Here is a 17,726-nt window from a genome sequence, read left to right on the forward strand (position 1 = left end):
CTTTCTTCTAATGCTGGCGGAAGCGTGTCTTACATTTCTTGGTGCCAAATGTTTCTTGACACTGAATATCAGTTTCACTCCTTGAGTAATAGAACAAGGAAGTATGAGCCTGAGAAGGCTGTTGAAAAAACTAAACGAAAATCAGATATGTTGGTTAACGTTGCATGTCTTAAATCGTTCCTCCCAACTGTATATATTTTCGCAGATTGTCCAGAGTTTTGCCTCATATTTTTGGTCCATTTTGCATAAAATTTTGGTTTTCTAGCAAATCGTTTATGCTAATACGAAATCTCATTATTATATTTACTTTCTGAGTTTGTGATAGCAATATTTAAAAATTGTCTCTACTTGTGGACCTTTGTCCCTCCATTATTTACAGCTTTGTCCAGATTTCTTGTAAGAGGATGAGATTGTTTTAAAGCTATACTAAAGGAATGCCCATTTCTGTCAAGCGTTCCTCATTACGTGGAATGTTTCTCATTCCGAGTCATAAAATGTCTGTGTTCCGCTATTGAAATAAATCTGTTTCACATTCACTGTAAAAAAACTGATATCAGTGCTTACTAACATTGCATAAAATTAGTTAATAAAATAGCTTAGCGTAACATTAACTATAGCGGGAACTTCCCAGTTGACTTTCTTTGTTGTGTGGGGAAAGTCCGGCAGGGCAAATCAATTTTAAGCGGACGCTCGGAGACATAAACATACCACTCAAATGTCCATATTTTCACCTCAAAATGTTGGTGTGTTCCTCATAAAAAATTTTGTTTTTTATGTCAAATCACTGGGATGATCTGAGAAATTAAATCAATAAAGAATGACATATATTGGCGTTTCAGATTTCACATCCTTTAGAAAATATATTAACACAAATTATGTTGTTCTAGCTACATTTTAAGTTTATAAGAGCGATATTTAAAATCTGTCCCTATTTTGGGGCTTTGCCGCCCCATTATATCAGGCTTTGTCCAAATTTTTTGGACTAAGAGGTTAAGCGGTATGATGAGAGTCGTTGGTGAACTCTGGACTGCGGTAGTATGTTTGCGTAGTGCTCAGAATGTTATGGTAGTAGCGTAGTTTGACAGCTGTCTACAACCGCCTTAACCTTTCGGACAGTTAAAAAAATCACCTGAAGTGTCCCAAGTTTGCAGAGCGACTAGGATTTACCTAATACTGTACTTTTACTGCATTCTTCATAAAATGTTTGTTTTTCTGGTAAACCGCTGAATGTTGCACACTGCCAAGAATGTCAGACTTTTAAGTTTTATACCCATATCTAGCAACGAAAAAAGGACAAACCTCAACAGAATCCAGGACAAATCAAGAAATAATTAGGGACAACCAGGGACACTTTTAAAATATTAGCAATAGTTATTGACAGAATAAGAGAATGCAAATTCATATTCATTTTCCAAGAAAAGCAAGTACACAGTTCTAATTATTGTCATTGTTTATTAACTGTAACTTGCTACCTTTTCTCCAAAAGTCACCAATTGTAGGAGGGATTAAGAGGAGCAGAGCTAAAATTTGAGTCAAAATCAGGGACAATTGAGAGGTAAGTTTATACTTATTGTCAGTTTTGTTTCAGAAAGTTCATGTTGATGCAAAACTGGTCGCATACCTCTCAACTGTCCAGATTTTTGCAGTGTCCAGATTTTTGCTTCACTCATATTTTTGGTCTGTTCCTTATAAAATGTGTGATTTTTCGGGATTTTTGTGTCAAATCAGCAAGGATTTAATTCACTAAATAATAACAGGTATTTGAGTTTCAGACTTCATATCCTTCAGAAAATGCATGGTAACACAAGACCTTTTATGCTAGGAACTCTCTAACTTTATAAGAGCAATATTTAAAATTTGTCCCTATTTTTGGAGCTTTGTCCCACCATTATTTTTGGCTTTGTCCATTTTTTTGTGGAAAGAGGATGAGAGCTATGAACTGTTCTCCTGTTAACTTTTTAATGTCTCTGTGATTTTTTTTTACCCTGTCCCTCTCAATCATTCTTCCTACCATTCAGAAAATGCATGTTGATACAAAACCAGGTGATAATGGGGAACAAAACCTGCTGTTCTTTTTAACTGCGTAATGGCCTAGATTGTATCCCTTTGTATTTTTGACCCATCCCAAGTAAGTTTGATTTTTCTGTTAAATCGCTGAGTATTGGAGTAAATGCATAATGATTTAATTTTACTTATTTATTGTCATTTGTTAACCGGGTTGGTCCAACTGAGCCAAAAATCCATTTTCAGTGGATACCCGAAGAGAAAAGCTCCAAGTACAATTACAGACATTCCAAAAAAACAGTAATTAATTCAAAGACTAAAAATTACAATGGTAACATTGACAAGAAACATTTACATAAAATCAAATAAAGACAAAATATTTATATATAAGTTTCAAAAAATCCAGTACAATAGCAGCAGGATAAACCTGATTGTCGATAAACTGTAAATTGGAGTGTTAGAAGAGCAAGAAAGAAAGACAGATAAAAAGAGAGAAAGACTTAAAGTAATCAAAAATAGAATTTAGGATGAAATCAGTTAGAGATCAGGTCGATGCTTGAGAAGGGCAGGAACAGGTTTTAAGAAGGTAGTATTTGAGTTGCAGTTTGAAATGGAACTTATGGGGGATACTTCTTATTTTACACGGAAGGGAGTTCTAGGTGTGAGCTACAGAGTATTATATAGGGACTTACCAATATTTATTGACAGTTTGTAAATCTTGAGAAGATGTTTGTCAGATGTACGAAGTTGACGTTGGGGGTTATATAGAGATACAATATTTGAAATGGAGGACAGGAAGTGGGATTATAAAGAACTGAGTGGGTGATATGCAGTTGAGAAAAAAACAACTGTGTAGGGAATTCAGGCCATTGTAATGATTTAAAGGCGAAGCAGTGGTGGGATTTGCAGGGGAGATTAGAGGCGAATCTAGCTATTTTATCGTATGTTTGCTGTAATTTAGAGAGAAGTGAAGACTGAAGGTTAATAAAAACTGAAGCTGCATACAAAACACGGGGTAATAGGAAAGACAGGGCCAGGGAGGGTTTGGTGGAGGGTAAAAGCAGTTTGTGGTTACGGTACGTGAGACCAAGTTGTTTCTGGTGTTTTTTTTTTTATGCATTGATGAATATGTATGTCGAATTTTAATTCATCGTCAATTATAACACCGAGTAATTTAGTATGGGGTTCTGGTCTGATAGTGGTATTGTTGAGGGAGGTAATAAAGAAAGTGGATTTGTGTGTTGCCAGTGTTTAAGGAAGGAAAAGTAAAAGTTTAGTTTTTTTGGATTTAGAATTAGTTGATTATCAGTGGAGTGCATGGAGAGTGGTGATTACACCCCGATATTCAGAAAAAGACAAATCAGTTTCTGAGGAACTTCTGTATTAAAGGAACAAAAGCGTTAAATTATTTGTGTCCTTGAGTCGTATTTTTTGTTTTATAAGCACTAAAGTGGTACAAAACCCAGCCTTAACAAATGTTAAGCACCCTGTTGCTGAAAATTGTTAAGGTCGGGTCTCTGACTAGACAATAAAATATGTCAGTACAAATGACATCAGCAAGATAAATGATTTGTTTCTGCCTGCTGCCCATTGGTAACATGTCCCCTGGCTTCCTGTCCTAAACTTAAAAAGTTACCAATATAACAGGGTGTGTGCTCGCCTGATTTAAACTTAAATGTATGTCACTGTTTAGTGTTTTCAATCCTCAGTAATTAGCTGAAAAAGCACAGACTTTATGATGAACACACTCAAAATATGAGGTAAAAATCTGGAGTTTTGTGAAAATCTGGAGAACTGAGAGGCATGGAAGATGAATGTAAACATAAGGGACTGTGTCCTTTCTGAAAGAGCTCACTAAGTGTTTTACTACTTTGAAAGCTGGTAAAACACTTACCGTTTTTTTTTTTCTCTTTTTTATTTTTACTGTAACTTCTTCTACATTGAACAGATAAACCTCTTGCACTCAAATAATTATGAGCAGTTTGCCGATGCTAGCCTAATATTTTGTGTTCTCGACATGGATGCCAAGATTCACAGTGAATTTCTTGACATTTATGTCTTGAAGACATAGTAAAGGAGTTAGCATCAGCAAACCGCTCATAATTCTCAATGTTCTGTTAACTTTTTAAGTGAATGAAAAAATAAAAATAAAACATGCTACATACATATCGAAGACCAGCCTTTGTATTGATGTAAGAGAACCCAACACTGCATTCATGACCGCAACTTACGCATGGTTCAGTGTTGTCCATTATCACCGGGAGAAAAGCTCCATTATACTACATTTATATTAACACGTGAGTTTAGACAGCTCTCAGAGAAACAATAGTTAACATTTCGCAGAAAAAACATAGTTACAAGACAGGTGTATACAGTAAAGTATTTACATCAGTATGTGTAAGGGTATACAGTTTCACTAGCTGTAAATTCATGCAGGGAGTAAATTAATTTATACTTTAGAAGGGAAAACATTGTCGCATAGGATATATCTAGGTAAGCATTGCAAGGCCGTACAGGCATTTGAGAGTAAGGCTAGAGTTTAATGTGTGGTAGAGAAAGTTAGAAGTTAGAAAAGATTTAGATGAAGTGAGAAAATGGGGAGAGAAAGAAGTGCGTATGATTGGAAAAGGAATGGGTTAAGATTGGGAGGAAAGATGGAGGGAATGCTGGGATGTTGGAGAGTCAGCCTGGTGCCGAGCATGAGCATGACCAGGGTTTATTCAGATGCAGTTTGAGCAGGATTTTAAAGTGTGGCAGTTTGTCAGCAGTTTGATGTGTTCTGGGATGGTGTTCTACATTTTTGATATGTAGCAGGAGTAAAGTGAGCCGCTGGCTGAGTTGTTATATTTAGTTGTTTTTAATAAGAACTTGTTGGCAGAGCGGAGGTCCCTTGAAAGGGGAGTAAGACAATAAGATATATTTTTAGTGTGAGACATTTACCTGGGTAATAAATCATTTTACATACAGATATCAATTGTGAGTGTTTTAGGACTTTGGGTATTTTGAGACAGTTACATTATCAAAAGGCTTGACAGTGATGAGTTGTGTGTGTTGAATTAGTAACAAATTTATCAGTTTTATTACAGCAATACTCTAGTTTGGGTTCAGAAGTGTTATTTAGGTTAGTTAGGATAGGTGTTGCATAAAGAATGGCTGGGAGCAAGTAGGTTGAGTCTGTTTGCTATGCCATGTCTGTAAGGTATTATGCGGTTCAAAAGAGGGAGCCCAATTTCTGATTGGTCTTTTTTATGGTTTGTAAGATATGTGTAAGCAAATTTGAGATTTTCATCAGTCACAACTCCTAGGAGTTTACTGTGTGCATTTCTATTTTGCTGTTGTTTGCTGTTGTAAGATTGCTTCTGGTCGTTGTATTGTTTTAGGATAAAGAACATTAATTTTGTTTTGTTATGGTTAAGAAGCAGACATGAATTTTTATCCTGGTTTTTATATTGGAATAATAAGTTTGGGTAAATTCCTGGAGTTTGGAAATGATTGAGAGCACACATGTTAGTGTTCAATCATCGACGTATTGAACAATGCTTGCTTGTTGTGTGGCAGTATGGAGTTTATTTATAAAGATGTTTAAGAAGAGTGGTCCAATGACTGGTGACAAGTTGAAATAGGGAAAAGTCCGATGCCAATTGACTGCTTGTTTTCTTTCAGACATATAGCTAAGAAAACAACCAGAAACATGGCCTCAAGCTGAATACAAAAAATGCATTATCATCCCCCTTTGGGGAGAGTGACGTCCCCACAAATTATCACATTAATAACGCCCTAAGCACGCAGTCAGTCATGAGGGATTTGGGCACCCTGATTGATAGCAACCTGACTTTTGACCACCATGTTGCTTCCATTGTACGGAAAGCATTCAACATGGCCCACCTCATGTCATAACATCCCTGTATTCATCCCTTATAAGGCCCATTATTGAGTACAATGCCCCATTCAGCATTTACCTCGCAAAGCACATGCAGTAGCTGGAGAGACCACAGTGGTTCCTCACCAGGAGAATCTAGGGCCTCAAAAATCTACCATACACAGATAAGCTAAAAGCTCTATCCCTTTACTCTGTTTCATACATACTCCTCAGAGGTGACCTCTGTCTGGCATACAAGGCGATCTCAGACCTCGCCTTGATGGGACTGCTACTTATCTAGAAGTCAAGCTCCATTCGACTAACACGCACATGAGGCCCCAACCTGGTCTGTGCCATCAATAGGACTTGTTGGTGGGACAGATTTGTGTCCCAGAGACTCCCCCATCTGTGGAATAGACTCCTTCTCCAGGTCAAGCAGAGTACCTCTTTACCTTGTTTTAAGTGCAACCTGGATAACTGGATGGGAAATAGAAAATACATCCCTGGTATTCCACCAGTCTCCCTGCTGGACAGGGGCATTGGGTACTGATTTGTCTGTACATGGGCTAAACTCTTGGCTAGGCTTATAAGGGCCTCAGGGCCACTAGCCTAGTAACTTCCTATGATCCTATGTAAGGGAGTACTGAGAAAGTTCAGCGGAAGCAAGTTCAGAGTAAATGCTGATGTGCTACTGTGATGAATGCTTTAGATAAGTCTAAAACATTGTCAAAACAAGTTTGCCACTATTTCTAAGCTGAGTTATAGGGTTAGTAAAATGCAGTAGGGCAGTGATTGTACTGTGATGGGGTCTGAAACCATACTGTGTTTCGGAAAGTAGGTTACTGGAGCTGAAATACTGTATGAGATGTGACTGGATACACTTTTTCACATAGTTTTGAAAGTGGGCAGAGGATTCCTATGGGTCTATAATTGTTAATATCAGTTGATGTATCTCCTTTATGTAGTGGAATAATATAAGAATGTTTCCAGATGGCAGGAACATATTTCAGACTTGGATCTATTTACCATTATAGAGATGGGGAAAACAGTGGCATTAGCAGCTATTTTTAGATATTCTGATGGGAGTTTATCAGCAGCCAGGGAGGGGGCTCACTTTAAGTTGAAGGGGTTTTTTTTATAGTAGAGGTAGGTACAGGGATGTTGTTGAAGTGATGAGAGATATTTGCATTTGTTGACGGGAGTGAGTTAGAAGTGGCAAAGTCAATGTTAACTAAGGACAGTATGGTCAGGTGGCTGGGTCAAAGTTAACTAAGGACAGTATGGGCAGGTGGCAGGGTCAATGTTAACTAAGAACAGTATGGTCAGGTGGCAGGGTCAATGTAAACTAAGGACAGTATGGTCAAGTGTGGCAGGGTCAATGTCAACTAAGGGCAGTATGGTCAGGAGACAGGGTCAATGTTAAATAACGATGGTATGGTCAGGTGGCAAGGTCAAGGTTAACTAAGAACAGTATGGTCAGGTGGCAGGGTCAATGTTAACTAAGGACAGCAGGTGTCAGGGTCAATGTTAACTAAGGACAGTATGGTCAGATGGCTGGGTCAAGGTTAACTAAGGATGGTATGGTCGGGTGGCAGGGTCAATGTTAACTAAGAACAGTATGGTCAGGTGGCAGGATCAATGTTAACTAAGGACAGCAGGTGGCAGGGTCAATGTTAACTAAGGACAGTATGGGCAGGTGGCAGGGTCAATGTTAAATAAGGACAGTATGGTCAGGTGGCAAGGGCAATGTTAACTAAGGACAGTACGGGCAGGTGACAGGGTCAATGTTAACTAAGGACAGTATGGACAGGTGGCAGGGTCAATGTTAACTAAGGACAGTATGGTCAGGTGGCAGGGTCAATGTTAACTAAGGACAATATGGGCAGGTGGCAGGGTCAATGTTAACTAAATACAGTATGATCAGGTGGCAGGGTCAATGTTAACTAAGGACAGTATGGGCAGGTGGCTGGGTCAATGTTAACTAAGGACAGTATGGAAAGGTGGCAGGGTCAATGTTAACTAAGGACAGTATAGTCAGGTGGCCGGGTCAGTGTTAACTAAGGATGGTATGGCCAGGTGGCAGGGTCAGTGTTAACTAACGACAGTATGGTCAGGCGGCAGGGTCAATGTTAACTAAGGACAGCAGGTGGCCGGGTCAGTATTAACTAAGGACAGTATGGGCAGGTGGCAGGGTCAATGTTAAATAAGGTCAGTATGGTCAGGTGGCAGGGTCAATGTTAACTAAGGACAGTATGGTCAGGTGGCAGGGTCAATGTTAACTAAGGACAGTATGGGCAGGTGGCAGGGTCAATGTTAACTAAGGACAGTATGGTCAGGTGGCAGGGTCAGTGTTAACTAAGGACAGTATGAGTAGGTGGCAGGGTCAATGTTATCTAAGAACAGTATGGGCAGGTGGCAGGGTCAATGTTAACTAAAGACAGTATGGTCAGGTGGCAGGGTCAATGTTAACTAAGAACAGTATGGTCAGGTGGCAGGGTCAATGTTAAATAAGGACAGTATGGTCAGGTAGCATGGTCAATGTTAACTAAGGACAGTATGGTCAGGTGGCAGGATCAATGTTAACTAAGGACAGCAGATGGCAGGGTCAATGTTAACTAAGGACAGTATGGGCAGGTGGCAGGGTCAATCTTAAATAAGGACAGTATGGTCAGGTGGCAGGGGCAATGTTAACTAAGGACAGTATGGGCAGGTGGCAGGGTCAATGTTAACTAAGGACAGTATGGTCAAGTGGCAGGGTCAATGTTAACTAAGGACAGTATGGTCAGGTGGCAGGGTAAATGTTAACTAAGGACAGTATGGGCAGGTGGCAGGGTCAATGTTAACTAAGGACAGTATGGTCAAGTGGCAGGGTCAATGTTAACTAAGGACAGTATGGGCAGGTGGCAGGGTCAATGTTATCTAAGGACAGTATGGGCAGGTGACAGGGTCAATGTTAACTAAAGACAGTATGGTCAGGTGGCAGGGTCAATGTTAACTAAGGACAGCAGGTGGCAGGGTCAATGTTAACTAAGGACAGTATAGGCAGGTGGCAGGGTCAATGTTAAATAAAGAGAGTATGGTCAGGTGGCAGGGTCAATGTTAACTAAGGACAGTATGGTCAGGTGGAGAGTCAATGTTAACTAAGGACAGTATAGTCAGGTGGCAGGATCAATGTTAACTAAGGACAGTATGGTCAGGTGGCAGGGTCAATGTTAAATAAGGACAGTATGGTCAGGTGGCAGGGTCAATGTTAACTAAGGACAGTATTGTCAGTTGGCAGGATCAATGTTAACTAAGTACAGCAGGTGGCAGGGTCAATGTTAACTAAGGACAGTATGGGCAGGTGGCAGGGTCAATGTTAAATAAGGATAGTATGGGCAGGTGGCAGGGTCAATGTTAACTAAGGACAGTATGGTCACGTGGCAGGGTCAATTTTTACTAAGGACAGTATGGTCAGGTGGCAGGGTCAATGTTAAGTTAGGACAGTATGGGCAGGTGGCAGGGTCAATGTTAACTAAGGACAGTATGGTCAGGTGGCAGGGTCAATGTTAACTAAGGACAGTATGGTCAGGTGGCAGGGTCAATGTTAACTAAGGACAGTATGGGCAGGTGGCAGGGTCAATGTTAACTAAGGACAGTATGGTCAGGTGGCAGGGTCAATGTTAACTAAGGACAGCAGGTGGCAGGGTCAATGTTAACTAAGGACAGTATGGGCAGGTGGCAGGGTCAATGTGAAATAAGGACAGTATAGTCAGGTGGCAGGGGCAATGTTGACTAAGGACAGTATGGTCAGGTGGCAGGGTCAATGTTAACTAAAGACAGTATGGTCAGGTGGCAGGGTCAGTGTTAACTAAGGACAGTAAGGGCAGGTGGCAGGGTCAATGTTAACTAAGGACAGTATGGTCAGGTGGCAGGGTCAATGTTAACTAAGAACAGTATGGTCAGGTGGCAAGGTCAATGTTAAATAAGGACAGTATGGTCAGGTGGCAGGGTCAATGTTAACTAAGGACAGTATTGTCAGGTGGCAGGATCAATGTTAACTAAGGACAGCAGGTGGCAGGGTCAATGTTAACTAAGGACAGTATGGGCAGGTGGCAGGGTCAATGTTAAATAAGGACAGTATGGGCAGGTGGCAGGGTCAATGTTAACTAAGGACAGTATGGTCAGGTGGCAGGGTCAATGTTAACTAAGGACAGTATGGTTAGGTGGCAGGGTCAATGTTAACTAAGGACAGTATGGGCAGGTGGCAGGGTCAATGTTAACTAAGGACAGTATAGTCAGGTGGCTGGGTCAATGTTAACTAAGGATGGTATGGTCAGGTGGCAGGGTCAATGTTAACTAAGGACAGTATGGTCAGGTGGCAGGGTCAATGTTAACTAAGGACAGCAGGTGGCAGGGTCAATGTTAACTAAGGACAGTATGGGCAGGTGGCAGGGTCAATGTGAAATAAGGACAGTATAGTCAGGTGGCAGGGGCAATGTTGACTAAGGACAGTATGGTCAGGTGGCAGGGTCAATGTTAACTAAAGACAGTATGGTCAGGTGGCAGGGTCAGTGTTAACTAAGGACAGTAAGGGCAGGTGGCAGGGTCAATGTTAACTAAGGACAGTATGGTCAGGTGGTAGGGTCAATGTTAACTAAGAACAGTATGGTCTGGTGGCAAGGTCAATGTTAAATAAGGACAGTATGGTCAGGTGGCAGGGTCAATGTTAACTAAGGACAGTATTGTCAGGTGGCAGGATCAATGTTAACTAAGGACAGCAGGTGGCAGGGTCAATGTTAACTAAGGACAGTATGGGCAGGTGGCAGGGTCAATGTTAAATAAGGACAGTATGGGCAGGTGGCAGGGTCAATGTTAACTAAGGACAGTATGGTCAGGTGGCAGGGTCAATGTTAACTAAGGACAGTATGGTCAGGTGGCAGGGTCAATGTTAACTAAGGACAGTATGGGCAGGTGGCAGGGTCAATGTTAACTAAGGATAGTATGGTCAGGTGGCACGGTCAATGCTAACTAAGGACAGTATAGTCAGGTGGCTGGGTCAATGTTAACTAAGGAAGGTATGGTCAGGTGGCAGGGTCAATGTTAACTAAGGACAGTATGGTCAGGTGGCAGGGTCAATGTTAACTAAGGACAGCAGGTGGCAGGGTCAATGTTAACTAAGGACAGTATGGGCAGGTGGCAGGATCAATGTTAAATAAGGACAGTATGGTCAGGTGGCAGGGGCAATGTTGACTAAGGACAGTATGGTCAGGTGGCAGGGTCAATGTTAACTAAGGACAGTATGGTCAGGTGGCAGGGTCACTGTTAACTAAGGATAGTAAGGGCAGGTGGCAGGGTCAATGTTAACTAAGGACAGTATGGGCAGGTGGCAGGGTCTGTGTTAAATAAGGACAGTATGGGCAGGTGGCATGGTCAATGTTAAATAAGGACAGTATGGTCAGGTGGCTGGGTCAATGTTAACTAAGGACAGTATGGTCAGGTGGCAGGGTCAATGTTAACAGGACAGTATGGGCATGTGGCAGGGTCAATGTTAACTAAGGGCAGTATGGTCAGATGGCAGGGTCAATGTTAACTAAGGACAGTATGGTCAGTTGGCAGGGTCAATGTTAACTAAGGACAGCATGGGCAGGTGGCAGGGTCAATGTTATCTAAGGACAGTATGGGCAGGTGACAGGGTCAATGTTAACTAAGGACAGTATGGTCAGGTGGCATGGTCAATGTTAAATAAGGACAGTATGGTCAGGTGGCAGGGTCAATGTTAACTAAGGACAGTATTGTCAGTTGGCAGGATCAATGTTAACTAAGGACAGCAGGTGACACGGTCAATGTTAACTAAGGACAGTATGGGCAGGTGGCAGGGTCAATGTTATCTAAGGACAGTATGGGCAGGTGACAGGGTCAATGTTAACTAAAGACAGTATGGTCAGGTAGCAGGGTCAATGTTAACTAAGGACAGTAAGGGCAGGTGGCAGGGTCAATGTTAACTAAGGACAGTATGGTCAGGTGGCAGGGTCAATGTTAACTAAGAACAGTATGGTCAGGTGGCAAGGTCAATGTTAAATAAGGACAGTATGGTCAGGTGGCAGGGTCAATGTTAACTAAGGACAGTATTGTCAGGTGGCAGGATCAATGTTAACTAAGGACAGCAGGTGGCAGGGTCAATGTTAACTAAGGACAGTATGGGCAGGTGGCAGGGTCAATGTTAAATAAGGACAGTATGGGCAGGTGGCAGGGTCAATGTTAACTAAGGACAGTATGGTCAGGTGGCAGGGTCAATGTTAACTAAGGACAGTATGGTCAGGTGGCAGGGTCAATGTTAACTAAGGACAGTATGGGCAGGTGGCAGGGTCAATGTTAACTAAGGATAGTATGGTCAGGTGGCACGGTCAATGTTAACTAAGGACAGTATAGTCAGGTGGCTGGGTCAATGTTAACTAAGGAAGGTATGGTCAGGTGGCAGGGTCAATGTTAACTAAGGACAGTATGGTCAGGTGGCAGGGTCAATGTTAACTAAGGACAGCAGGTGGCAGGGTCAATGTTAACTAAGGACAGTATGGGCAGGTGGCAGGATCAATGTTAAATAAGGACAGTATGGTCAGGTGGCAGGGGCAATTTTGACTAAGGACAGTATGGTCAGGTGGCAGGGTCAATGTTAACTAAGGACAGTATGGTCAGGTGGCAGGGTCACTTTTAACTAAGGATAGTAAGGGCAGGTGGCAGGGTCAATGATAACTAAGGACAGTATGGGCAGGTGGCAGGGTCAGTGTTAAATAAGGACAGTATGGGCAGGTGGCATGGTCAATGTTAACTAAGGACAGTATGGTCAGGTGGCAGGGTCAATGTTAACTAAGGACAGTATGGTCAGGTGGCAGGGTCAATGTTAACAGGACAGTATGGGCATGTGGCAGGGTCAATGTTAACTAAGGGCAGTATGGTCAGATGGCAGGGTCAATGTTAACTAAGGACAGTATGGTCAGTTGGCGGGGTCAATGTTAACTAAGGACAGCATGGGCAGGTGGCAGGGTCAATGTTATCTAAGGACAGTATGGGCAGGTGACAGGGTCAATGTTAACTAAAGACAGTATGGTCAGGTAGCAGGGTCAATGTTAACTAAGGACAGTATGGGCAGGTGGCTATGTCAATGCTAACTAAGGATGGTATGGTCAGGTGGCAGGGTCAGTGTTAACTAAGGACAGTATGGTCAGGTGGCAGGGTCAATGTTAACTAAGGACAGTATAGTCAGGTGGCTATGTCAATGCTAACTAAGGATGGTATGGTCAGGTGGCAGGGTCAATGTTAACTAAGGACAGTATGGTCAGGTGGCAGGGTCAATGTTAACTAAGGACAGTAAGGGCAGATAGCAGGGTCAATGCTAACTAAGGACAGGTCAGGTGGCAGGGTCAATGTTAACTAAGGACAGTATTGTCAGGTGGCAGGATCAATGTTAACTAAGGACAGCAGGTGGCAGGGTCAATGTTAACTAAGGACAGTATGGGCAGGTGGCAGGGTCAATGTTAAATAAGGACAGTATGGGCAGGTGACAGGGTCAATGTTAACTAAGGACAGTATGGTCAGGTGGCAGGGTCAATGTTAACTAAGGACAGTATGGGCAGGTGGCAGGGTCAATGTTAACTAAGGACAGTATGGTCAGGTGGCAGGGTCACTGTTAACTAAGGACAGTATGGGCAGGTGGCAGGGTCAATGTTATCTAAGGACAGTATGGGCAGGTGGCAGGGTCAATGTTAACTAAAGACAGTATGGTCAGGTGGCAGGGTCAATGTTAACTAAGGACGGTATGGTCAGGTGGCAGGGTCAATGTTAACTAAGGACAGTATGGTCAGGTGGCAGGGTCAATGTTATCTAAGGACAGCAGGTGGCAGGGTCAATGTTAACTAAGGACAGTATGGGCAGGTGGCAGGGTCAATGTTAAATAAGGACAGTATGGTCAGGTGGCAGGGGCAATGTTAACAAAGGACAGTAAGGGCAGGTGGCAGGATCAATGTTAACTAAGGACAGTATGGTCAGGTGGCAGGGTCAATGTTAAATAAGGACAGTATGGTCAGGTGGCAGGATCAATGTTAACTAAGGACAGTATTGTCAGTTGGCAGGATCAATGTTAACTAAGGACAGTATGGGTAGGTGGCAGGGTCAATGTTATCTAAGGACAGTATGGGCAGGTGGCAGGGTCAGTGTTAACTAAAGACAGTATGGTCAGGTGGCAGGGTCAATGTTAACTAAGAACAGTATGGTCAGGTGGCAGGGTCAATGTTAAATATGGACAGTATGGTCAGGTGGCAGGGTCAATGTTAACTAAGAACAGTATGGTCTGTATAAAATAGTCGAACTGGAAAGAGATTGATTCAGTGCAGTAACTGGTTATTGGGGAAGGAGTGCTAGTTTGGCTGGGGTACAGTAACATATTCAGGGATGACCCGAAAAATGTATGGTTTCTTTGATGTTTGTGTTGAAAGTTATTACAGTGGGTTTGTTTATCTAGTTTATTATAGAGTTTAGTAAGGTGTCTTAGGCGTCTAAATACCTGTATTGAGTTTTGAATCTTAGTTTACAGCTTTCTTTCCATGCTTTGTCATGTTCTAACATTAGTTGTTTTGTTTCCTTAGTTAGCCATGGAGCAGGGTTGATTGGGAATAATTTGTTAAGGATTTTTATGAAAATTTCATTGACATGAGAGATTGCAGAGTCTAAAGGCATAAATTTAGTATATTCCAGTTATAATGAGATAATGTTTTAATAAATGTGTTTCTATTGAACTTGGTTGAATTTCATATTTGGTTCCATATAGTTTGTTTGTTGTGGCTGTTATAGCTTCTAATGGCATATGTTGGCAGGTGATCACTTATGGTGCCTGGAGGGCATCCAGATGCAATTCCTTTACCTGGTTTATTGGTGAACATGCAGTCTAAGTTTGACTGCTTGCAGCAGTTTTTGTTTATTTTCACGGGGATGAAGATAATTCAGTAAAGCCATATAAATGTATGAATTCTGTTGGGATGGTACTGTTTTAAGCTGACAGTCTATGTTTATGTCTTCTAGGATGAGGGTTCCATATTGGAAGTTTTGAGATATCCAGTGAAGGAGATTTTTGGCAGTACTGATGTTGTTATATGTAGGGATGTAAATGGCTGAGCTATAGATTGGTTTTCTATTATAAATTTTTTAGTTTTCCTAAAGTGATCTCAGCATTGTTAAATTTTCGGATTTCTTGTTTAAGTAGAGTTATATTTAGGGAGTTTTTGTAGAGAATTCTAACACCTGCTGCTCACATTTATCCTATCAGTGCGGATTATATTAAATCCCAGAGAGGTGATGTCATTGCCAGGTAATTATGGTTTTAGCCAGGTTTCTGTGGCAATGACTATATCAGGGGAGGACAGCGAGGTAGGTATGGATGTCATGGATTTTATTACTCATACTTCTAAGGTTCATATTTAACAAATGGAGGTTATGCTTGTAAGGTAAATGCTAGTAGTGCAGGCACTGGGTCTGATTTGGTCAGGGTAGAGTTGCTGATGGAGGGGGCCAGGGTTTGGGTGAATGTCTTCACTGATTAATTGAGTGGTTTTCTGTAGGAAAGTGTATGGCCGGATGGGCTTTTGTTTTAGTTTTATTGGTGCCCTGGTGGCTGGATAGTTTAGTTTATATATTTGCAGCTGATGAGTAACAGAGTCTGAGTGATGTTGAAAGGGAGAGGTGCACTGGGGATTTGTTGAGTGGATGTTCATAGGGGTAAGGTATATTTCTGTAGTAGGAAAGTTTGATAGTTGGTGAGATTGACAAGATAGTAGAGGAGGGTTACTAGGAGAGAATTAGATAATGTCACTTTTAAACGTGTAGTGTATAATTATTCGTAGGATATAATGGATTAAAACGTTTGGGGCATAAGTAAGGGTAAGTTACTTTGCTCGATAGAGTGGCACTAGGGAGTGAATTATACTATGTCAGCTCCTGTTGGTTGGGGATTATATATTAGATGTGTGTTGTGATTGGTTGTTGTTGTGGATGTTTAAATCTAGTGGTAGAGGGGTGGGTAGGGTAGGAAAGTGGAGTGAGCCCGAGCAGAGTGCACCCCCCCCCCCACCCATGAATGTGACCTTATTTCAACAAAATAATTTGTGGCACTGAAGGTAAGCTTTCCTGGTAAAGCTAAACAGTTGTAATGAAGGTAGGTAAATGTTTTGGTAACTGTAGAGCATAAGAGAAGTGTTGAGAGATGCTCTACTGCAATACATGTGGGGACAATTCAGAATTAGTACTGTCTGTCTGAAAGGAAAGGGGAATATGGGATTATTAAATGGCTTTGATAGAGGATATGAAATGCACACCACAGAGAACAATGCAGTAACAAGATAGACCCACTGTGTTTCACAGGTGAGTCTAAGATTCTGTACTCTTACTCAAATAAAGGGAAGGTCCTTATACCCAATGGACCTTTTTCAGCTGTGTAGTAGCGGTTCTTGATCTGCAGCCCACTGAGTAGGTGGAGCACTAAAGGAGTCTGTGTACCGATTCTTTTCTTAGTAAGTGTTCCACATTTTGCCCATTTGTTCCACACTTTGGAAATGAAAAGTTGAGAGCTATGATACTGCCTTGTCTTGGTATCAGCCGACAGATGGGTCAGTGGCTCCCCTTGGTATCAGCCAACAGATGGGTCCGTGGCTCCCCTTGGTATCAGCTGACAGAAGGGTTAGTGGCTCCCCTTGGTATCAGGTAACAGAAGGGTCAGTAGCTCCCCTTGGTATCAGCTGACAGAAGGGTCAGTGGCTTCCCTTGGTATCAGTTGACAGATGGGTCAGTGGCTCCCCTTGGTATTAGCTGACAGAAGTGTCAGTAGCTCCCCTTGGTATCAGCTGACAGAAGGGTCAGTGGCTCCCCTTGGTATCAGCTGAAGGAAGGGTCAGTGGCTCCCCTTGGTATCAGCTGACAGAAGGGTCAGTGGCTGCCCTTGGTATCAGGTAACAAAAGGGTCAGTAGCTCCCCTTGGTATCAGCTTACAGATGGGTCAGTGGCTCCCCTTGGTATCAGCTGACAGAAGGGTCAGTGGCCTCCCTTGGTATCAGCTGACAGAAGGGTCAATGGCTCCCCTTGGTATCAGCTGACAAATGGGTCAGTGGCTCTCCTTGGTATCAGCTAACAGATGGGTCAGTGGCTCCCCTTGGTATCAGCTGACAGAAGGGTCAGTGGCTGCCCTTGGTATCAGGTAACAGAAGGGTCAGTAGCTCCCCTTGGTATCAGCTGACAGATGGGTCAGTGGGTCCCCTTTGTATCAGCTGACAGAAGGGTCAGTGGCTCCCCTTGGTATCAGCCGACAGATGGGTCGGTGGCTCCTTAATGCCAGGTAAAATAGAGGCCATGAACTGTGTTTCCAGACTAGGTGTTTGGAATAATTTTCCAGTACTGACAGTATAGTTCAGCACAGTGGGGGTAGTGATGCACCAGTAATGCATTCCTGAGTTGCCCTCCTTGAGATGACACGTTAAAATGAGATCCCATCTCCCTGAATTGGTGGTTACACATATAATGTAAATCTCCCATCCACATTTCTGAAGTGACCTGATTTTTTGAAACATCCCTAAATTTGGCTGTGAATTCTGCTCTGTCCCACTTTTACACAATGATTTTTTAAATGTAATAATTGTAGACTACAGACAACAAATAATCATTACAGCTGTACACTTCTTTTACTTGTTAAAATGCATTTTAGTTTATGTCCTCTGTACACTTTCTGTATTAATGCTACTATTTCAAATTTTCCTGATTTTTTTTTTCTGGATTTGTCCCTTATTCTGGAAGCAGGAAACTTTGAGGTGTGCTTGTAATACTTTAAAAAAAAAAAAGACGAGAG

The sequence above is a fragment of the Protopterus annectens genome, chromosome 9.part0 (genome assembly GCF_019279795.1).
Source record: "Protopterus annectens isolate FY-2018-M chromosome 9.part0, PAN1.0, whole genome shotgun sequence".
NCBI lineage: Eukaryota > Metazoa > Chordata > Ceratodontiformes > Protopteridae > Protopterus > Protopterus annectens.